General features: G+C 36.3%; 1 protein-coding gene across 9 annotated transcripts in view; it reads left to right on the top strand.

Annotated features, from left to right (window-relative positions):
* LOC144374025 (uncharacterized) overlaps positions 1 to 24,256 on the top strand; it is a 54,952-nt gene that overhangs the window by 10,216 nt on the left and 20,480 nt on the right. For 6 of the 9 annotated variants that reach the window (XR_013433567.1, XM_078036988.1, XM_078036990.1 and 3 more), the window contains exon 3: positions 5,335 to 5,426. The gene's annotated coding sequence lies outside the window, so the exon portion shown is untranslated. Of the gene's footprint in view, positions 1 to 5,334; positions 5,427 to 5,516; positions 6,638 to 6,663; positions 8,186 to 21,372; positions 21,491 to 24,256 lie in introns of those variants that run through there. The other 3 variants (XM_078036994.1, XM_078036993.1, XM_078036995.1) reach the window with 3 other exon arrangements.

The following is a 24,256-nucleotide window of genomic DNA, read 5'->3' as shown; positions in this document are numbered from 1 at the left end:
TGGAGATTGGAGATTGGAGCAGAACGTGTTAGCTGGAGGCTGGTGTGAGTTCTGGAATAAAGAATTGCTATTTGAATCTACAAAGCTGTGTAGTGGCTCATGATTCAGTGCCAGCCGAGACACTGGCAGTACACAATGGAGTTCTACTCAGCCATCAAGAAGAATGAAATTATATCATTTGCTGATAAATGGATAGAACTAGAGAACAACATGCTAAGTGAATAAGCCAGACTCAGGGAGACGAGGGTCAAATCTTTTCTCTCCTGTGTGGAAGTGAAGAGAAATAAGGAATAATAAAAGGGAATCTGATGAAAACAGAAGGGAGAATAGTATAATAGAAGAAAGTCATTGAGGGGCAGGGTGGAGTGGAGGAAGACTAAATGGACTAAATTATGCTATGTGCTGTATGCATATATCACAATGAGTCACAGTTTTATGTATAATTATAATGCACCTATTAAAAATTAAATAAATAAAGGTAATAAAATAAATAGAAGAAAGATCAGTAGAGAAAGGGGATTCAGGAAAGGAGGAAGGGAGGGAAAGGGGAAGTCTAGAGAATGAAATGGAGTAAATTACAATATATGCATGTATGTACATGTCACAAAGAATACCACTATTATGTATAACTATAATGCACTAATAAAAATATAAAGAAGAATAAAATACTTTAGAAATAAATTTAACAGAAGATGAGGCTGGGGTTGTGGCTCAGTGGTAGAGTGCTTGCCCAGCATGTGTGAGAAACTGGTTCTATTCTCAGCACCACATATAAACAAATAAATAAAGGCCCATCAATAACTAATAAAAATATTTTTTAAAAGGAAATTAATTTAACAGAAAAAGTGCAACCTTTCACACTGAAAATCTGAAAACATTATTCAGAGAAATGCAAGAGGACCAGATATCCCATGTTCATTATTGGAAGATGTTCTATCATTAAGATGATAATATTCCCCAAATTGATCTACAGATTCAACATAATTTCTGTTAAAATTCCATCTGAATATTTTTTTGGCATAAATTAATATTTTGGTCCTAATATATGTTAAAAAAAATACAAGGGTCCCATACTAGACAAAACAATCTTGAAAAAAAGTCAAAGGGCTCATAGGCCCCAATTTCAAAAATTACTACTAAGCAGTAGTAAATTTGATTATGGATTTGACATCAGGATAGACATATAAATCATGGAATAGGATTGATTGTCCAGAAATAAATCTCCACAAAAAATTTAAAAAATAGTGCTCAAAGATCAATGGAGAAAGAATAGTTCTTTCAACCAATAGTACTAGTACCATTAGATAGCTGTAATGCAATGGAATGAATTTCATGTTTGAGGAACTAAAAATGGATCAAAAATCTAAATGTAAGAGCTAAATTTTAGAAGAAAACTTGTGTAAGTTTTTGTACCTTGGAGTGGGTTAACGGTGTCTTAGATACAACACCTAAGGTACAAGCAACAGAAAATAACATAGGTAAATTAGACTTGATCAAAATTAAGAATATACAGAAAACTCTTAGAACTCAATAATAATAAAAAGACAACCCAATTAAAAAAAATGGACAATTCATTTGAATATATTTCCCCCAAAAAGATATTCAGATGGTCAATAAGTACATAAAAAGATGTTTAGCATCATTAGGGAAATGGAAATCATAGCCACAATGAGATACCATTTTGTACTCACTAAGATTAAAAAGATGGACAATAAAAGTATTGAGGAAGATGTGAGAATCACAGAATTGGTGAAATTGAAGCCCTAATATATTGCTAATCAGAATATAAAATGGTACCACCATTTTGGCAGTTCCTACAAGCAGAGTTACTGTAATAATTTACCATACTACTTCTGGATGTATACCTAAGAGAAATGAAAACATGTTGATACAAAAATTTGTGCACAGATGTTTTCAGTAGCATTATCCATAATAGCCAAAAAATGGGAAACAAGCCAAATGTCCCATCAAATGCTGAACAGATTTAAAAAATGTGATATATCTCTATTATGGGATATTACCATAAAAAGGAAGAACATATCAAAAAATGTTAGAATATGGGTGAATCTTGAGGATATTGTGCTGAGTGAAAGAAGGCTTACATAAAAAGCCATCTGTTTCATGATCCTATGTATATGAAATGTCTGGAATAGGCAAATATTTAGAGACAGAAATAGATCAGTGCTTTCCTACTATGGGTGGAGGGAAAATGATGACTAATGTGTGCAGGGTTTCATTTTGGGGCTGTGAAAATATTGTTGATTTAGTGGTGATAGTCTCCCACTTTAGAAATATAGTAAAAACCACTGACTTGTATACTTCAAAATGGTGAATTTTACAGTATGTTTATTGTATCTCAAAGAAGGGAAAGTCATTTTTAAAATATTAAAACCAAGTATTGGGGGCTGGGGATGTGGCTCAAGCGGTAGTGCGCTCACCTAGCGTGCGTGCGACCCGGGTTCGATCCTCAGCAGCACCACATACCAACAAAGATGTTGTGTCCGCAGAGAACTAAGAAAAAATAAATAAATGTTAAAATTCTCTCTCTCTCTCTCTGTTCCTCCCCCCTCTCATTCTCTCTTAAAAAAAATAAATAAAAACAAGTATCATCAATTGATTACTTTTGGAGGTTTGCTCTGCCCTGAATGGAAAATTGGTTAATACATGCAAATAATTCTGTACTGAGTGAACAGGGTAACCAAATAGATGATTAGGGAAAGTTTTTAAAATTTTTTCTGGGAATGTTAAGTAATTAATGCAGAAGTTCTGATAGAGTATCACCGTTTTGCTATATGTATCAGAATAGGTATTGATCATAATTGGCTACTAAATGGAGGAATTTTATAATGGATTTCTTGGTCTGTTTGAGCTGCTATAACAAAATGCCACAGAATGGGTGACTTATAAGCAGCAAAAATTTATTTCTCATAGTTCTGGAGGCTGGGAAATCCAAGATCGATGTGCCAGCAGATTCAGTGTCTCATGAGGGCCTGCTTTTTGGTTCATAGAAGGTGCCTTATCTTGTAAAAGGTTAAAAGGGGCAATGGATCTCTCTCTCTCTCTCTCTCTCTCTCTCTCTCTCTCTCTCTCTCTCTGGTCTCTTTAATATGAGCATTTAATATCCCATTTATAAGGGTAAAGATTTCATAACCTAATCATATCCTAAGTACCCCACCTCCCAAAGCCATCACTTTGAAGGTTAGGATTTCTACATATGTATTTATGTATTTGGGGAAGGAGGCACAAACAATCAGCCTATGCAGGATGGATCAAGCTGATAGTATTGATACCCATTGGTTCATCTTTTTTTTTTTAATTTAGAGACAGGGTCTTACTAAGCTGTTCAGGCCTCAGTAAGTTGCTGAGGCTGGCTTTGAACTTGTGGTCCCCCTGCCTCAGCCTTTGAACTTGTGGTCCCCCTGCCTTTCTGGGATTACAGGCGTGTGTCACTGCACCCGGCTCCATTTGTCCATATTAATATTACTAAAATGCATTATCTGTCTCCTGCCCTCAGTCTATTGATTAAAAAAAAAAGAATTTTATTTCTGGGTTGTGCCTGTTTCACAAAGTGAAAAAAAACCCTATGGTTTTGTTTAAAGTGTGTATTCTCAACATCTCCAGATGTTTAACTTTAGTGCATCTGGCAGCCTTTGTCAGAGAGTTTGGTTTAGGGCAAAATGGAATTTGTGTTTCTGTTGTGTTTTGTTTATTTTTTTGTTACTACTTGTGGTGCTGGGCAAGCACTCTATCACTGAGCCCTACTTTTAACCTTTCTTTTTGTGTTTTATCATTGTTATGATTTGAGGGAAGTAATGGTGTCCTAAATGTCCTTACCAAGCCTTCTGAGACTGGGTAAGGTAATCAAGACCTGTGCTAGGCAGAGGTGATACTGATATTGACAGGATGGATCTATTTGTTACAGTTTGGGCATATTAGGCAGGGCATGTAGTAGGGACTCCATTAATGTTTGCTGACTATTGAATGGACCTAAGTAGATCTGTCCAAGATTAGGGTTTCATTGCAATTTTGATATGAATTTTATTTGGACTCTATGGTCATTTTTCCACCACCCCTTTTCTTTAATTTGTTGCCAACATTTCAAAATAGTGAGATTTCACATAAAAATCATGTTTCTAGCTTCTGTTAAAAAAGCAGAAGATCTGGCAACATTAGGCTTGCATTCCTTCATGGCAGCTAGTCAGCTGAAGCTGAGCAGGGACTACATTAGACACAGTCCACTGCTGCCTCTGTTGCTCCCTGCTTCTACTGGGCGTTTGAGTTTGTGACCCTTATGCAATGGTTTCAGGAAGTGGTTTTCTAAATCTCAAGTTATTACTTTTTTAAAAAAATCTTTGTTTATTAATTTATTTTTGTGTGGTGCTGAGGATCAAACCCAGTGCCTCACATGTGCGAGGCAAGGGCTCTACCACTGAGCTATGGCTCCAGCCTGCATTATTACTTTTAATGACTTTTCTGATTATATTGCTACTTAACATACCATATGATCACTTACCTAATTAGAAAATAAGCTCTATGATGGCAGCAATTTTGTGTCTTCTATTTCTAGATATTCTCTCTGGTGCTGGTATATTGCCTTGCACACCATAAGGAAGGCACTACATACTTAAACCTCTCTACTCTGATTTGGCAAGGTGATTGAGGAAGACCAATAATGCTAGAATATTCAAGACATTGTCGTGAAATTCCAAAGTATCTTGATGCATTGGCTTGGAAAACATACTCTGTAGTGTCTTGGAGAAATGATCCAAGTTTATTAACATTATTCTTGCCTCTTGTTTTTATTAATCAGTTCTATCATATAATTTTAGGGTTAATATCCCTTGGCTATATTATTGGCATTGTGAAGTTAATGGCATTTGGAATATTAAGTATTTTCTTGACTATTTATTACATGGATTCTTTGAAATTAAGTCTTACAAGTATTTTCTCACAGGTAGGTAAGTACAGAAAAATAAGTGAAAAGAGTTGAGGTCTAGAATAATCATTGTCAGGAAGGATATGAAAAATAGTTTTTTTTTCTTAAAGTACTGTCTGATGATTCAATTCAAGGACAAAATGAAATCAATTGATAATATTAGAATAGGAAAAAACTATATTGTGTTTGGAGTTAGGGCTTAATTTAAGAGTTCATTGAGTCAATTACTATTAAGTTTTTTTTTAAAGTTGTCTCATTTTGTGAAAACAAACCATGTTTTCTTTAGTCCTACACTAGCCAATGGTATAATGATTGGAATACCTAGTTGACCATTATACATGTTGATTTCATGCCATAAATATTCCTTGACCCATATTGTGTGTTTATTTTTATAATAGGTGAGAAATTCATCCACTCTTCTCTTTAGTTCCTTGATCACAAGAATTTTTGGAGTTAAAAGGGGAAAGGATGAACTTTCCAAAACAAATAGGTAAGTAAGCTTCATCTAATGCTAACTTTTCTTTTTACACAAAATTGTCCTGGCCAAAAATAATTGTCGAAATTTTGCTTACTTTTACAGATTCATCTGTAGCATAAAACTATAAAAATGGTATAATGAATTAACCTGTGCTGCCAAATTCTAAATCCTTGGGCAAAAATATCAACTGATTACAAAGTTGACCTTTCAAATCAACAAATATAAAGCAAGGAAGCCAGGGCTGAAATATAGACTTGTTTCTCACTGCAGTAACTATTCTTTTTTCTTTGTGTCTTCTTCAAGTATTCCTGAAATGTCCTACATTCTTTTTTCCTGATGTGTTATCGAGTATTTACTATCTGTGCAGTATCTTTGATCATATAGGCAAAAGTTTAAAAGATTGTGAAACTCTTATCAGAACACCTTCCAGACTACCTGTGCATTCATTACTCTCCTAAACGAAGGGAGAAAGTTGGAGATGTTGACTGTGTGAAATAAATAATGCATTTACTTTTTGGTCTTTAATTTACTCTGTTTTTTTCAGTAAGGCTTTTTAATGTCTGGAAGGAAATCTATGGAACCATTTTGGTTATTGTTATTATTATTATTATTATTTAATATAATGCACAAGTTCTGTTTGTTCTTAAAGAGAAGCTTTGGATAGTTCTTCAGCATTTGAGGATTTAATAGTAGTGTAGTTGGCTTGCAGCTGTTAACACTAGATGTCACTGTCGCTGCATGTTTAATTACTCCCTTAAACTTTTAGAATCCAATTTGACATACAAGTCATTGTCTTAAGGACCTAAACATGAATTCAAGCCCAGCTTCTCTCTTCCCTAAACAAGTTACTATGCTTTTGCTTCAAATTTAGATTTTAAACTGGTATTTATTAAAATATGTCTTCTTGTGATGAAATTAAGTTTTAAGAACTAAAAGATATGATGAAATAATTTTTTGATATGCTTGTGGTAATTCTAGTGAAACCTGCTGTGGTGGTTCTGAAAATTGCTGCTTATCAGCCTGTAAAATTCACCAAATATTTCAAAGAAAGGTAACTGGCTCTAAGTTTGAATCCCCTGAGTAAATGCAGGAATACTAAGAGATTTTTTTTTTCTCCCCTGAGTTGTATTTTTAAAATAAATATTACTACTTTAGTAGCATGATTATAATTTTTACTTTATAGCCTGTTATTTTTTTTAAATATTTTTAGTTGTAGATGGACACAATACCTTTATTTATTTATTTTTAGGTGGTGCTGAGGATTGAACTCAGTGTCTTACGCATGGTAGGCAACTGCTCTACCACCAAGCCATGACACCAGCCCCTTTAGCTCATTCTTAAAGTAATTTTTCCTGTCATTAACTGAAAATTACTAGTATTTGTTTCTTTTTAACTTTGTCTAATTTGTTAATAATTCTACAGTGTGCTTAAGTTTAAAATAGTTGTATCTTTTTATGAGACCATGATGATGTTTAGTAGTATGAATAAAATATGATATTAAGTAACAATTAAAGTTAATGTTAAAATTGCTCTTCTTGAATGTGTATATAAATTTTACTGTGCACCAGAGAAAAATGATCATTAATTTCATTTAGGTTGCAACTGAAAGAGGATAGAAGAATAAAAGGGCGATGAGATCACACAGTTTTACCCTTTTAGCTAAAGTCACACTGATGGAAATTCATTTCTTTTGAATAGAGAAGATTACAAAATTAATAACTTTCCTAGAAGAAGGGAAATGGAATATTTGTATAATTATTTTGACTAATGGTGGAAAGTGAAATGAAGGAATTAGGAAGTTGATATTTTACTTAAGTGTGGTGAACATTTTTTAGTAAGAGCCTGTATTTCAATAATCAGAAGACTGGCATGTGTCATCTCCTATACAGGCTTCTCTTTTCTATTTAACTCTTGAATTATCAGTTTCTTGGCAGGTCTTCTTAGAAGTTCTGCAAAACATTTAGTTTATTAAATTTGCAATTGTTTGTGATTATTCTACTTTTGTAGTTTATTTAATTTTGTCACTTTTTGTTGAAATATTTATATACCCATTTTCTACATATTAATTCCCCGAAGGATAGGACCGTTTCCATCTATTCTTTGTATATATAAAGGGCACTTTAAGAATGGTACTTACAATGTCTTGTTGGGTGATTACTCAGTCATCAAATAACTAACCTCAGCTGATGACACCTCACAGCCAGTTAAATTTGCTTTCACAACCACAGGTTGTTCTGCATGCAGTCTTGCAAATGTGTGCTCTTGGTCAGAAAGGAACTGAACATAAAAAGAACATCTGCTTTTTTTCCATCTAGTGTGAAAAGAATGTCTACCTTGGAGTAAATAAACTTGGTTTCTAGGCATTTTGCTGCCACTGGAGATGACCTTAGTAGAGTCCCTTATTCACTCCATACTTCAGTTTCTCAATCTATATGACAGGAGTAGTAAGATCTAGATTTTATCTTCATGGGGTTATTAAGAGTCTACAACAAACTATTACAATTTTATTATTTTTTTTAAAATTGAAGTCCTAAACAATTAGAGATATGGTTTGCTGTTTCTGTCTGTTGCCTTGCTGTTAGACTGTGCCTTTTGAGGACAGCACCAGGGTCAGAATCCTGTGTATCTGGTACCTTGTATACTGTCTGGTGTGTAGGAAGCATATAGAAATACTTGCTTAGTAGAAAAAGTAAATTTTATTACTGGGGAGGGGGGGATAAAAAGTTTGTTTTCTACTCCTGCCTTTGTTCTAATAAAGCCACAATAACAAATGAGGTTATCCTCTCTGTGCCTTGAGTTTCTTCTTGCTCAAATAAGAGGTTGGGCCAAGCCTGAGGTGTCTTCCCTCTAAAATATGAAGCTGAGACTTTATATAATGTTACTAGAATTGCATGTTTGATAAAGTGCCAATGCCTTAGACAGTACCTGACACATAGTAGGGACCAGAAGTTTTCATTTAATATGTGGAGAAAGGACCAGGGGTCTGCCTCTCTGTATGAGTGTGTGGAATGCACTTAAGATTGAGCTTTTGAGCCCATTGGTCTGATCTAGATGTGTTCTTTGGATTATGAACAGTGAGAAAATACAAGTTTTACAGTCATGTTATTACACTGTAATTTTCTAACACTCCTTTCCTTTCTGTTTGTTGTCATTTAACTGACTTAGTCTGACAGAATGAATAATGGATTCCATGTAAAATCGGAACATGCATAGCCCTGTTTTCTGGGGAAGGTGCTGTGCTTTCTGCTTTTCTATAGTAGCTGCCATCTGTATGTGAATGGACCGTCCTTGATAGCTGCTCATTCTTTATAGGGTAGCAGCTAAACCAATTGCATCTTTAACTCTGGGGCCCTTGTGTGTCTTAACCTTCAACTATGTTAGTTGCAGCTAAGTGGCAAGTGCCAATATATAGTAGTCTGAGAAGCTTTATTTTTGACTTTGTGGAGTGTCTGCTTTGCCAAAACTTCATACAGGTGCTCAGTGTGCAGAGTTAAATAGTATTGCTTTTACATTTTCCTTTTGCTTAAACTCAACCTGTGAGCCAATAAGAACTTAATGATGAATAAGTACTTACCTTGAATTCAGTTTAAACATGAGGGCTCCAAAACTTGGGCTTTTGAGCTTACAGTTCAGCTGGGGAGAAATAAACTGTTACTTGTGAATCAGATGAAAATAGAAGATATCATATACTAATCACCTGTGCAATGTGATTTGGGTAATGAATGCCTTGGACATCTGTAAATGGAAAAAATAGAGTGCTGTATTTTTGGGGAAATAGTATTTCTTATAAGGCTTTGGGGATGAGTAGATTTAAGGTCATGAAATAGACTGAAAAAGAGAAATGAATAAATAATTTTGTTTACTGTGTTAAGTGCAATTTCTATTCTGTATTATTAAGAAGAGCTCATATTCAAATTAAGAGCTTAGTACAGTTTACTATAATTTAAGAAGAAAATGGGTTTGTAAAAGCATCACTAGATCCAAATAAAATAATTTCCAATGACTGTATTGGGAGATGTTAGATTTATTTTATTTTCTTGGACATAAATGACAGAATTATTAGAATTATTTTTCTTAGTGGCGGAACCCTTCAAGGAGCATCTCTAACTCAGCCCAACTTCTTGCTTATCGGCAGATTTTGAAGCCATTTCCAGACTGACTGGCTTCTTTCCTGTTCTTCGTGTTTTCTAGGAAAAGAGATTCCACAAGTTTCTGTGGTTATCCACTCCATTGTTTAGGAAAGAATTGGTTTTTCAAAACTAAAATTGAGAGCTTTAGGGCAATTGAGTTTTTTATATTTTAGAGAATGTAATTATTAGAATTCAGAATAGCTTATTTGCTTTGAACCACATAGAAGCTTGTAGTAAACACTTACCTATTTGGCCAAACTGAAAATTGGAATTTTCTTTCACTGGGTCTGGGATAATATTAACATCCTCAGACCCAAAGAATTCTCATTTTCCCCACTGAATAACGTTCATTATGTTTTCAATCTGCTGGGTACTAGCATGCAGAGATGAATCAGAAATATTCTGTGCCTAAGGGGAACTGACAGCCCAGTGAAAAATATGGCAGCTATCTGTTGCATTGGATTCTGTTCAACTTACCTTGAGGGAAGGGAGAAGTTTTGTAAGGCAGATGGCATGTCTTTTAGTGTCTTTTGCCTATTCCATGGTTGGCTTGTGCCAGGCCATTTTTATGTGTCTAATTTAACTTTCACGAGATCCCTGCAAGGTGAACAATATCATCATCACCTTACAGTGGCGTAAAACCACAGGGAGTGAATTTTAGTTATTTGCCTGCTGTCGTATAGCCAGAAAGTGGCAGGACTGGAACACAAATTATTTTCATGTACAGGGCACTTATTTATCAGTACATAGAGCCTGTCATGAGTAGTATATTACTTTTTTGGTGTATGTCTTTAGATTTTACATTGCCCTAACTGTGGGAGACAAGCCACTTCATTCGTTCATTCAAAGTCTGAATGTGGACCAATAATCACACATTTTTAATATGGTATGTTGATTTCAGTGGGGGTGGGGCGCAGGGGAGAAGTTTGCTTGAGTTGACTCTAAGACCCTTTCTGTGGGTGTTGGAAGACAATATGAATTATGTAGTTTTTTTCATTCGTGGATTTTATGTTTTTGGTGGGGAAGTTATTAGAGCAGTTTATTGCAAGTAAGACAAAGGCAAGAGAAAATACAGTATACCCGATAGAGGGGCAGGCAGGTAGGCTATGGATGAGAATGCCCATAAGTATTCTTTTTTTGAGAGAGCCTCACTGTTTTCATGTATATAAGAGATGAGGCAAGAGTAGGCCTTAAAGTTTCTAACATTATGCTGTTAAACCAGAAAGGTAAAAATCATACTTTTCTGGTTGGCAAGTAGGGAATGAATTAAATTAGCCCAGGAGGTTATCAGTTTTACTAATAAGAAATTTACCTTTTTCATAGTTAACTCTGTAAAACTCAATTGTTTGGTGCTATCGAGAGGGGATTTGGGGTTTACAAAAATTCTTGGCTGTGGTTCAATTTCTTTTAGACTTAATGTTTTACAGAATCTTTGGTTACATTTTTCACATCTTTAATTAAAATGACATAAATGATAACAATTATTATTTGTCTTTATTTTCTAAAGGACCTAAAAAGTCACCCAATCCCATTTTCATTTAACAGATAAGAAAATTAAGGTGCAGAAAATTAAGTGATTTGCTCAAGATCACAAAGCTAGCATTAATATAATTTAATGGTTATTTTTAGCTTATAGCATGACTAGAACATTTGAAAAAATATTTAGAAATGAAGTTTCTATTAGCAACAATAATATTCATTTGAATTTAAATGATTCTAATGTGGAATATGAGGTTCATTCTCCCAAAGAGGCACTTTACTTGTCAGAGGATTTTAAATAATAATGATTTAAAGTTAAGAGCCCCATGATTTGATATAGTCTGGAGGTGTCATTCATGCATTTACCACAAATCTTTGTAGAACATTCAATCTGTTGCTTTAGCCAGGGTAGATAAATGAGTATTTTGGAGACTGAGAAGTACAGTACAAGTCTTGTGTAACCTTGTTGAGATGGTCTAGTCAGAATTAAGTCTGTACTGACATTTTTGTTTACTGGAGAGTTTCATGTTTCAACGTTTTGTTCATTCATAGGTTCATGGATTATAGGTAGGAAGACCACAAATGAAATTTGTAACCAAAAAGAAGTTCTTGAAAAGAAATATGTTCATGAACTTAAAGTGGGAATTACTCATTGTATACTTAAATATTGACTTTTGCATGGACCAAGTAATCTTTGTTCCTTAGGACTGCTTCAGGCCATTGCCCTCTCTAATAACTGAGGCATTGTTGCTCTCGTTTGAGCTTGTTCTATGGAATCTTGGCAATGCATGCATCCTCTTTCTGCATGTAAAAGCATGAGTAAATATTTTTTCTTAGCTTTGATATTTTTGTAGCTTACATTTTATATGAGCCAGACTAATATAATGTAATACCAGGATTACATAATTTAAGACGTCAGGGTTGCTTCCAGGGCTATGCGATAAAGTATTCATTTATCAGGAAGTTTACAAGCTGTATTTGTTGCTCATTCACTACCTGTAGAGAAACACCACAGAGCTGTTTTCCAAATGAGAAAATGGAGTCAAAGAACTTAAGGCCAGAGGGAATGGTTTCCTTAGAACTTAAGATAACATTTATAATTTGTTCAGAATTCAGTCCTAGTAACTATTGATTTTAGTAACATATAGTTTTGAAATTCCAAAAATTTCCAACTATTGTTGTTACACAAAAAACTATTTTTGATAAAAATATGATCAATAAAATTTTTTATGTGTGTCTAATTTAACCTTCACGAGATCCTTGCAAGGTGAGTAATATCATCATCACCTCACAATGGAGTAAAACGACAGGGAGTGAATTTTAGTTATTTGCCTGCTGTCATATAGCTGGAAAGTGGCAGGACTGGAACACAAATTATTTTCATGTACAAAGCATTTATTCACCAGTACACAGAGCCTGTCATGAGCAGTATATTACTTTTTTGGTGTTTGTCTTTACCGTTATTAGAAGAAGATACTTTCCATTTTCCTAAAGTCATGACATGGGGAAAGTAGCACCGCCAGTCTGGATGATGAACTGGTCAGCAGGCTGAGGACCTAATCTGTCAGACTGTGGTATGTGTACTTATGTGTTTGCTTGTAAGTGGGGAAAGAGGGGAGGCAAGTAGTGAAGGGGGAATAGAGTAGTAAACACCTTTGAAATATAATAGACTTTAGGATTCACTAGAAGTACTGAGTTCTGTACCTTGGGCTAGATGTCCTAGTAAAAAATTAAGTAGCTATAGGTGGACACAATATCTTTATTTTATATTTGTGTGGTTAAAAAAATTAAGTAGCATACTCTTGTCATTGTCATTTTTCATCCCTCAAATAATAGCTCCATTTTTTAATATATAAATGTAAGTTTGAAATAGTTCAGACTTAATAGTAGTTAGAATGCTTTTGGATACAACTAATAAAAAACCCAAATCAGAATTTAAACAGGGAAAAGTTATTACATATGTAACCAGGATGTTTTAAGGGGGATTTATTTCTTTCAGGTTGAAGCATGTGTTTTCTCTGTGTTTCTACTGTGCCATCCTAGACGTGGAGGCATGGACCCAGGGGGCTTTCTGGATGGTTACAAGATGGCTGCTATTATGTAGATGTTGGAGCCATCCTCCAGATGTTAGAGTTGAAACACAATATTTAGAAGCCTTGTGTTTCTTATTTCTTTTTGAAAACAATGACACTTCCTCCTGTGTGTGTTTTTATGTCCCCACCTCCACATCCTACAGGTTTTTATTCACATATTATTGACCAATGTTAATTTTTAACATGTCCCAACTTAACCCGGGTGGGGGAAATAGATCTGCCATAATTAGCTTAGACAAATCAGGGTTCTTCAGTTGGGCCTGGAATATATGTTAGCTCTTCCTGAAGCACATGACTAGTCTGAGAATGGTAAATTCTAAAAGTCAAGTTCCATTAAAAGGAAGGACAAGGTTGGGGAAAGAGTGTGAATTAAGCAATGTGTGTTACTACATTGATGTCTGATGTTCAAGGTCATCTCAAAAGCATTGAAAATGTTTTCATTAGGAACAGTGATTTAAATATAGGAAGATAATAAATATATTTTAGCCTAATATGAAAATTTATTTTCTTTACATATTTCCTACATGTAGTTGTAAAGAAATATGAAATAGTACAAGGGTCTAGATATACGGTTCTGTATAATTCATTCTTTTTAATTTTTTTAATTCTTTTTATATGACAGTAGAGTGTATTTTAACACTATACATACTTGGTGTATAGCTTATTCTAATTAGGATCCCATTCTTGTGGTTGTACATGATGTGGAATTATACTGGTCATGTATTCGCATATGAACATAGGAAAGTTATGTTCAGTTCATTGTACTGTCTTTCTTATTCTCCTCTCCACTCCCTTCTCTTCATTGTCCTTTATCTAATCCAATTGAACTTCTATTCTTCTCCTCTCCACTTTCCTTCACTGTGTGTTAGCATCCACGTATTAGAGATAACATTCAACCATTGGTTTTTTGGGGGACTGGCTTATTTCCCTTAGCACGACATTCTTCAGTTCCAACCATTTACCAGCCAATGCCATAATTTCACTCTTCTTTATGGCTTACTAACATTCCATTTTGTATATATACCACATTTTCTGTATCCATTCATCTGTGGAAAGGTACCTAGGTTGGTTCCATAGCTTAGCTGTTTTGAATTGAGCGGATATAAACACTGATGTGGCTATAATTCATTCTTGTAAATAGCTTGCATTTAAAAAATTTTCATGTAATTCCTTAGTCCATTTCATGTTGCTATAACAGAACACGTGATGCTAGGTAGTGCATAAAGAAAAGAGATTTATTTGGCTCATGATTCTGGTGGTGGAAGGTGGTCCAAACAGCATGGTGCTAGTATTCTGGAAAAGTTCCCTCCCCCACACCCATGGCTATCACAACATGGTCAGGAAGTAGAAAGGAAACCAATGGACTGCGTAGAAGGGCCAATTGCATGGTGTGGCTTTGCTTTCCAATAGCCCAGTTTATCAAGAACTAATTCAGTCCCATGAGGTTTGACCTATTCCAAGACATCATGAATCCATTCATGAGGGTATAAGTAACACTGTAACCTAGTTACCTTTCATGAGGCCCTACCCCTTAAAAGTTTGACTACTCCAACATCATTTTATTGGATACCAATCTTCCAGCATATGTCCTTTTGAGGGATAAACCATATCCAAAACCATAGCACCCAGGAACAAAGTATATGTATGTCTTCACACATGAACCAAGTTTTGTAAAACATTAAAATAGAGATTCTGAATCCAAGCTTGAAAATGCTCTTTGACATTATGAATTATCTTCCTGGTTCACAGCTAATCTCTAATAAGCTAACAGTGTTAACATGTTTGTTATCACAAACTCTGGTTTACTTTTGGAATTTGACCCATATATTGGTTTTCTTATCATAAGGCCAAATAGTGTGAAGTCAAATGATCTTTCTAAATTTATGGGAATTGGCATTTAATTATTTTTGTTTCTGTGTCAAAAATCCCTTTTCTATTTCAATTGAATGTGGTATTTTGATGTGACTTTTTTGGCCTCTGAACTCAAATTAGGCCAATTGTTCTGAATAATCTCTCTTTCTTTTTCTGCCAAGTTTCTTTCTTTTCTGTCCTCTGAACTCTAACTGCTTTGTTCTCTACAAACTGCCTCTATAGAATTGGAACATGAGGCTGTCTGGGTCAGGGCAAACCAGCTGGGCTTGACAGAAGTTAGGGTTAGATTAGCTTCATTTGACAAGGATCAGTACGTCTGATCCAGTTGCTAAATCTTGGAAGACTAGAATTTTCCATTCTATAAGCACAATTCCATGACATCTTGCCTTTCTTTTGCTCTTAAGACATCTTCATCTTAGTTGTATCTATTTCTACAACCTCTCATATCTGAATAATTGTCTTAGATCCATCTAATGGTCAACTACATACCCCTGTCCCGTAGTTCACTTGATCCCCTCTGTCACCCCTTTAATCAAAGCTTTCCTATGCCTGTGGTTCCATTTCTGTGTAACTGGTGTCCAGGTTAGGCATTCTGACATTTTTTTTCTTCATCATTCATTCAGCAAGTATATGAGGTAGGTTCAAGCACTGAGGGGATGAGGGGATGACACACATTTATAAAATAGGATGCAAATCTCTGAAGAACAATGGAAGAGGAGAGGCAAGACTTGGACTCAACTGTAAAGTTACCTATAAAGCAAGGTGGGAAGCTGAAGGTAACTGTGGACTTTGCTCTCCCTCATGGGAAGAGCCTCACTCCCGCTGCACTGTGCAGACGTGGCTGTAGCAGAGCTCTTGCTAATGTCTTCTATTTGTGATTGTAACACTGGAAACTCTCCTTCAAGATTGCACATCACATTTCTATCGGCCATATTCCCAGCATCCTTGTAGATAAATAAAGGACAAGGGTTTTTTTTTTTTTTTTTTTTTTTAACAGAGAAATAAAGAAGCAGAGTGGCTACAGCACTGCTGAGCTGGAAGTCAGAAAAGTCCTCATTTTCTGTCCATCTCAGCTCCGGATCACCTCCCCTCCTCTATAGCCTTTGTCATTAAACCTCTTTTCTTGCCATTCATCACAACTGTAATGTGCTATCATGCTCATTCTCCCCAAGTAAATCTTAATCTCTTTGCACACAGAAATAGTTGTGGGGTTTCTGTGTTTTTTTGTGGGTTGTGGTACTTTTCTATAATTTGTTTGGATGCAGAGCTAGACAGAGTCACGTAAAAATGAATCAAATTTTGAAATTGTGACTTTTTGTCTGAGCAGTTGTGTATCTCTGAAGTACACAAGGGATTCCTAGTCCTACTATATTAGAGCCACGTTTTGTATCCCACTGGTTACTAGTTATGTAGAAAAGAGGCCCTGATAAGTTTCATATTTTACCTAGCTTTTGAGGAGTATTATGTTCTAATATAAGCTCTGACATTTTGTTTATATTGTGACTTCCCCTCTTTGACCCTGTTTCCTTTTCTGTCAAATTAAGATATTGGCCTTGTTGTTACCTAGGTCTGCTCTGGCCTCATGAGCCTGTGACCTGAGACCTTTCTGAACTGTAAACTTCTCTCCCCTGATTGCTTTTTAGGGACTCCTGTGGAAGCCCATCTTTCTGTCCCCTGCTGCATGTTTTAGAGCCATATGAGAGAAGCCTGGATTGATAAGAGTAGGAGAGGGGGTATTTTTTCTGTTTAAAATCATAGAATTATAAGTAAGCCAAAACAGGTGGGAAAATCCTCTCAGATTAATGCAGCTTGAATGGAAGACTCATGCGGGAGAGCCCTGTGTGCTTCAGTGTGATGGGAATAAATAATTCTGCTTATGAAATAGTGCTCCTAAGTTTGCTTATTAAGAAAAATTTTAGAGAGGGGAAGGAGTTGGTAGTATAATGGAGAGAGAGGGCACTTCCTTAAATATATTTCTTCAATATTCAGTTGATAAATGTGTATATGTAATTTACGTAGGGCAACAATGTATCCTTTCAATACATGTATACATGTATACAGAGTTAATAATCAGATCAGGGTAAGTGGTGTATCCACTACCTTATGTTTCTTTGTGTTGGTAACATTCAAAATCTGAGAACAGACTTTTTCATCCTGCTTTGGCATGTCTCTGCTAATAAACTAGAAACTCCTGAGGCTAGAAAAGAGACATCGTGGCCTATGAGTGAGACCACATACCTGTACCCAGATAAATGATGTGCAAGTGAGCCCAGAATCATGTCAGTAATTTGAGGAAAGTGTAGGATGGGAATGTTATGCCTGGGGCCTACAGAAGGATTTTTCGCTAGAAAGGAAAATATTTTATTAATGACCAAACCAGTTGTGTTGATATCAGACTGGATCATTAAATGTATCACTTGCTGAGAACTAGTAAGGATTCCCAAAGAGTAAGTCATGCCTGAGTCACCTCATTGTTAATGGGATTACTAGGATGGTGGATATAGACAGTGCAGCTTTATTTAATATTTGATTTACTTAAATGAAATCAGACTAGATTGCATGTTTATCAAATTTGTGTGTGAAGTAAACATTACAGGCAAGGGAATAGAAAAATCAAAATAGTTTTCAAGCATAGGCATGACAAACACAATTTCAGCCTTGTGGCCGTTACCTCTGTGTGGCTATTACTTCTGTGTGGCTGGAGGGGAAGGGTTCAGTTGAAAGCCATATACTCTAGTTTCCATTTAATTTGTGATGTGTTGTTTTTGTTTGATTGTTTGTCTGATATAGTCCATAATTGAAAAGTAATATTCAAAATAGCTTTAGATTGATGGGCTGAGACTATCAAGATAACATTTAATAGAGATATGTATCATATTCTGATTTTTTCAATTAAAAATCATACACATGCAAAATGAGGGATATCTGGCTTCATGGAAGTTTTTATGAAAAGTAAACAACAAAAAAGTCTTGTGGAATGGGATTTCCTTGTGACCTGTGACGATTGTAGTGTGACAATTGCCACTTTTTGATAGCAGAGGCAATAATCCCCCTGAACTCTGTTGCTTAAACTAAACCCCACATTATTCTGTTTATTATTCTGCTCTGGGATCCCCATTTTAGAAGGGTCATTGATAAACTAATATTTATGCAGGGGAGGTGACCAACATAAGGAGGAAGCTAAACATCTGGAAATCATTAGAATGGAGAAGACTTAGAGGCAACGTGGTGATTGTCTTTACATACTTGATTGTCTTTACATACTTGAGGGCAGAAGGCACACAATTTCTTTCTTTCTTTCTCTTTTTCCTTCTCGATAAAATAGTTGGAGATTTCAGCTTTTAATATAAAAAAGAGTTCTGTGAAAGTCAGCCTTCTCCATCAAGAACATAAAAATTTTTCTAATGCTGAGCTGTCCATAGTGTTTGAGGAAAACTGATCATACGTTGAGAATATTTTGTGAAGGGTTTCTGCAGTGTGTCTGTATTTGGGTTAGATGACTATCCAAGGCATCTATTTGGGATGTCTTATTTCAAAACAGTGGAACCACTCGGAATTTAGTAGATTCTAAATGGGCAGTGAATTACATGATAGAATCTTCCTTTAATGGAAGTATATTTGATGCATATTTGCAGATTTTTAAATGGATCTTCAGTTTCCCAAAGAAAGGGGTGCAGTTTTTAACGTGGCCTGCAAGGTTATGGTGATCTGCTCCTAAATGGTGCCCTCCAGGAATTAATTCACCTAAATTTAGCTTCTAAATAACTTCTATAACTTTGTTCTGAAAACATTTTTTGGCCTATGTGATGTTATGTCTGAAAAGCATTCCTTATTAATTTAATTATCTTTTTTTGTGTGTGGTTGCTATATTTTTCTCTATTCCAGATGTTGGCTTAAGCCACATTTGTTTTCTGAGAAGCATCAGAAACATCTGAGTCTTTGAGAAGTTAGAGATGCTTTTCTGAATTGATTGAAATAGATAACTCTTTGTGGTCCAAACTTACCAGAGGAACTTTTTGAACGGAGATCCCTGCAGAGAGAGTAGCAGAGTCCTCAAGCCTTGCCCATTACAAAAGTAGAAACACCCAAGAATAGGGCTTTCCCAGTACTGTTAATGTAGAATATCCTCTTCCCCCAGCATAGAATTCCCAGACTCCACCCTTCCTGTGGTTACCACTGATTTCCAGGAGGCTTAGGGAAACAGGGTACAGGAAATGAGTCTCCCTACACCATCCTCATTTGCTAAGAGTTGTTGGTGAAAGAAGGAACCTGCTACCTCATCAGTCTGGAAACCCTGACCTCTTGGTTTAAGTAGTGTGACTGTGTGACACCAGGCCAGGCTTTGGGCCAGATGTCAAGGTGAGATGTTCATTTCTGCTCAAGGGGTTTTCAGTTGCTCACTTTTCCTCTTTGCCTATAGACTAAATTGTGCCCACTCTTTTTTTTTTTTTTTCACAGACATGTCAATGACCCCAGTGTTAGTTTCTTTGAGGCTGATTGTATCACAGGGACATATATTTGAAATAAAGCCATGAGACTTTGGTGATGGCATTTTAGGATTTAAATAAAGAAGACATAGAAGCAGCGTTTGGAAGGTTCTTTCCCAGTGCTGGTGGAATCACACTGGGCAACTGCCTACTCTGCCTCCTTACTGTGGCTCTGCCTAGTTTTTATTTGGAGAGCTGTGCTTGTGGCCTTCCGAATTCTATGTAGCAGTAGCTGAGGTTCAGCATGTGAAATGAAATCATGTTTTTTGTATTCTATGGCTGTTTGCATAAAAATATACTCTGTTGTCTGACACCAATTTTTTTTCCCCTCTCGGTTCCTAAAGAGGGCCCAGCCAATTTCATCTCTGATGACAGATCTCTTTAAGACCTTTTTTCTAAGTATGTCTTTGAGCAAGAGGAATGAGGAGTTCACCTCTTATGGAATGCATTGACAAAGCAAGCTAGAAAAACAAAACTTGTAGGGAAGAGCTTTTCTTAAATGTTATCTGTTACTTTAACAGGCCAATTCAGGTCATGTTAGAACAACTTATTTGATCTGCAAACAATCTCATTCTTAGGTGAAATTTCTGACAATGATGATAATCTGTGGCCTATTGCTGCCATTCACTCTAAAACTTAGAATCCAATCAGTTGATTGTTGGCTAAACATTCCTTGTGTACTTAGTGGTGTTAGGTCTTGGGCAAAATGCTAAGTAAAGAAAAAGGTCTTCATCCTCAAAAAGAATATCCAGTCTAGCTGGTGAGATAGAACAACAGCCTATAAGCCTGACCATGTATATTAACCACTTCCTTATAGGATATCTATCCTAAGGATAAGGCTTAGTGGGTTCCAGAAATTCCAGAAAGCTTCCTCAAGTAGCAGAGCAGGGGAAAAAAGGAAATTCAGCTTGCCATCTCGAGGACTTTTAGAAGTCACTCATGGTGATTTCATGTGAGAACAAAGTCAGGCCATGCACTCTGCAGACAGTGGGGCCCAACAAGGGGGAGATTGTGATAGAGCTTTATGATTCATAACTTGGAAGTCATCATAAAGAGCTTTGCTTCCACTTGAACCATGGGTGACCCAAGAAATTCACAAAAATAAATGACTTATTGTTTAACAGGAGAAACCATTGATATGGAATAAGAACAGTATTTGCCCCAAAGACGGCATTTTACTCTTGTGGGAATACTGAATAGTAATGGGGGAAAGTTTAAATTTAGTAATATTAAAATTTTTAAATGCTTTAGCAATATTTTTCCAAAAGGAACTGTCATTTTCTTGGCCATAAATATTTTCTCAAAAATAGTAGACAAGGTGCTCAGCAGGCATTTTAAATTCTAACTTAAGGATTTCACAGTACCAAGTTCCAAATGCTGACAATATGCAGTTTTTTTATCCTATGTAGTAGGGATCATTTTAAGTCCAGAAGTATATATGTATATTTTTCTTTTCAAACAGATATGAATTAGGGAATAAGTAGGCAGGCAAAGATTAATTATAGTAGGCTTCAAATGAAGACATGGAAAAATAACATTATAGTATGTTTTGGTTATCTTTCCCTGACTGGCATAGCTTTTTTCTACTCTGCTTCTGAGTCTTGACCCTTGCTAGACTATAGTACACCCTCCTGCCCAACCTCATTCTCAGGGGACAAGTTCAAAACCTCCACTGGTGCCTGAAACTATAAAGTACCAGATCCTACGTGTACTATGTTTGTTACTATAATACCACACACTATAGCTGTAACTTGAATTGTGGCAGAAAAACTAGCATGAATTTCTTTTTTCTCTCTTTACAGTTTCACAGGGACTACTTCATTTGTTCTTATCATAAATCTTACCACCAACCTGATTATTCTCTTTCCTTATTAAGTTGAGAACTTCTACTTTTTAGGAATCATCCTATATTGGGCATATCTGAATTTCAAGCATCACTGTTATGACTTGAACACAAGCACTCATTACTGCCATGGTCAGTCTGATAAGTGAGGTGGCTGGCTGTTCACAGGTGGGTAGCATCTATATTGTGGATATGCTGCACAAAGGGCTGACTCACGTCTCTGGTGGAACAGAGCAGGGTCGCATGAGATTTGTTCATGCTATTCAAAATGGTACACAAACTAAAACGTATCAATTGTTTATTCCTGGAATTTTCCATGTGGTATTTTTGGGCCATGGGTAACTGAAATTGCAGAAAGCAAAACCTCAGCTAAGCAGGGACTCCTTCATTTATAATCTAGTTAAAACAAGTTTCATTAGTCACATTGGCTGGACTAGATGCATTGTGACCTGCATGTTTTGCTTGTTCCTCCTTAGCTTATTTTTCTCACTCACCTGGAACATTGAGACATTCCGCTGCTTGTCTCCCTCCAAGCCAGTTACAGACATCCTCTTTTTTATAATATATGTTCTCTTTTTTATGTTTATGATCAAGAAGTTTATTTGTTGGCATTGGAGAATGTTTGCACTATTGCATGACTACATGAATTGAAAATATGTAAAATATATATGAAATTGGATGGGCCCCTCTCATGAAAGAGAGAAAAGAGTAAATGGTCATAGGTCAGCATTAATAAGCATTTGTTCTACCATGTGTTCTCATATCACTTGAATTTGTGACCATTCTTCATCACCATTAAATATATTTACTGAGGGCCTGTTCTGTGCCCTTGTCTAACATCCTGGGTCTCATCTCTTGTTTGAAAGAGAAGAGAGGTCTGCAGTCCATCTTCTGTGGTCAGATGTTAGAAAAAGTTCTGTGTTCATAGGCTCCTACTTCCTCCCCTCCTAATCATTCCTCAGACTACTGCAGCCAACTCCTTCTACCACTGCGCTGAAACTGTATCTAGAAAGGTGAAATTGTAGTGACCTCCTAGTTAAAAAATCCATTGGATGCTTTGCAGTCATCTTTTTTGGTTTGTATCTGGAGTTGACACTATTGCAAACTTCCTTTCATATGATACTCTTTCCTCAGTGACCTTCTCTGGCCACTTCTTTCTGCTTCCTCCTGTTGCCTTTCAGACATTGATGCACCTCTTTGTCCTGCCCTCAGCCCACTTCTTTTTCGATCTTATGCACTCTGGAGTTGCCACACACCTACACTGATAAGTCAATTCTAGATCTGGAACTCATAGAATCAAATGAAGCTTGCCCACCCCCCCTGGGTACTCTACCACTGAACCACATCCCCAGCCCTTTTATTTTATTTATTTATTTTTTTGAGACAGGATCTCACTGAGTTGCTTAGGATCTTACAAAGTTGCTGAGGCTGGCCTCAAACTTGAAATCCTATTACCTCAGTCTCCCAAATCACTGGGGTTATAGTGATGTACCACCTATTGGACAGCTTCTTCTGCCTGTGCCACAGGCACCCATAAGTTAGCAGTTTCAGTTACCTTGGCACACTGAGGGCTGAACATCCAGTCCTCTCCTCGTCACATGTAATGCCTGACATCACACTCCATCCACCTGGCAGAAGTTCCCTTCTCCAAAGAAAATGATGGAATCTGGACTCACAGAGGCTTCTCCACCGTAACTGACTGCTCATGCTTGCTTGGTTTTCTTTTTTTTTTATTCTCTTCCTTCTCTTTCTCCTCCTTCTTCTTTCTCTTCTTCATTTTTTGTCCCTCTAGTGCTGGGAATGGAACCCAGACCTGATGCCTGCTAGGCACTGTACCTCTCAGGGGAACTCCACCACTGAGCTACACGCCCAGCCCTCCTGCCTACTCAATAACAAAGGAACATTTGTCTTTAAAAATATATATATCACTTTCTTCCCAAAGCCCTTTAGGGAGTGTGAAATGATTTTTTGTTTCTTATATTGATTATCATCAGTTTGAGGTAGCAAGTGGCAGGCATTGGTAACTTTCTTTGGAGATAAAAAAAAAAAAGATGACACTCCAGAGTCCAGAAGGAATAAATCTAATGTGTCCACAGTGAAAAAATGACTGTGGAAGGAGTCAGGGACTATGAGTCACTCACTCAGCAGATATTTATTGGGAACATCAAAGTGTCAGGCACTAGAAAAATGCAGTGTTGAGTCAGACCCAGGGTTCTGTCATGATGTGCTGTGACACTTCTTGTCCCTATCTTTTGTACTCTGATTTTTTTCATCCTAATTAGTGATTAATGATAACAATTAGCAAATGTTTACCATGGGCCAGGCACTGTTTTAGAACCTTACACATACTAACTCATTTAATCATCACAAAAGTCACTGTGAGCTTATTATCATTGTTATTATTACTGAGGGAGGGCAAAGGCTGGGCAGAAGAAAATTTAGAAATATGCCCTACCTCAGTCTGCTGGTAAGTGATAAGGCATGGATTTGAATCCAGGTGATCTGACTCCAGAACCCATCTGCCATTGTCTTGGCTATCCTAACTCCTCACCCCATAGCAAGTCCTTCCACTAGCTATCCATGATGCTCTGTGATGTAAGACAAGCTAGTTCTCCACGTGCCAGAGTTAACCTGTGGTTTTGAATAACAAATATTTAGACTTTTCTTTCTTGAAACGCTTGCCCCCTTGGGCATTGCATTGGCAGTGGTCTCTTTTTCTAATCTGAATTCCACAGAAAAAAAAGAAAAAGTTGCAGTTAGGTCCAAGTGGTTTTGACAGGTTGCTAAATAAAACTGGCTTAACTGAAGTTCTGAGAATTTCTTACAAAAGAAAATTTCCTTAGTATAGGAAATCATGGGTCATTGCAGTTATAAGTGTCTTAGTAAATAGAAAATGTGGCTTGAGGCTAAGAAGCATAAAATCTTAATGAGATTATTT

This window comes from Ictidomys tridecemlineatus, unplaced genomic scaffold (assembly GCF_052094955.1).
Source record: "Ictidomys tridecemlineatus isolate mIctTri1 unplaced genomic scaffold, mIctTri1.hap1 Scaffold_55, whole genome shotgun sequence".
In the NCBI taxonomy this organism is placed as follows: Eukaryota; Metazoa; Chordata; class Mammalia; order Rodentia; family Sciuridae; genus Ictidomys; species Ictidomys tridecemlineatus.
The sequence above is the reverse complement of the archived record's forward strand: the minus strand, read 5'-3'. Positions and strand labels throughout refer to the sequence as shown.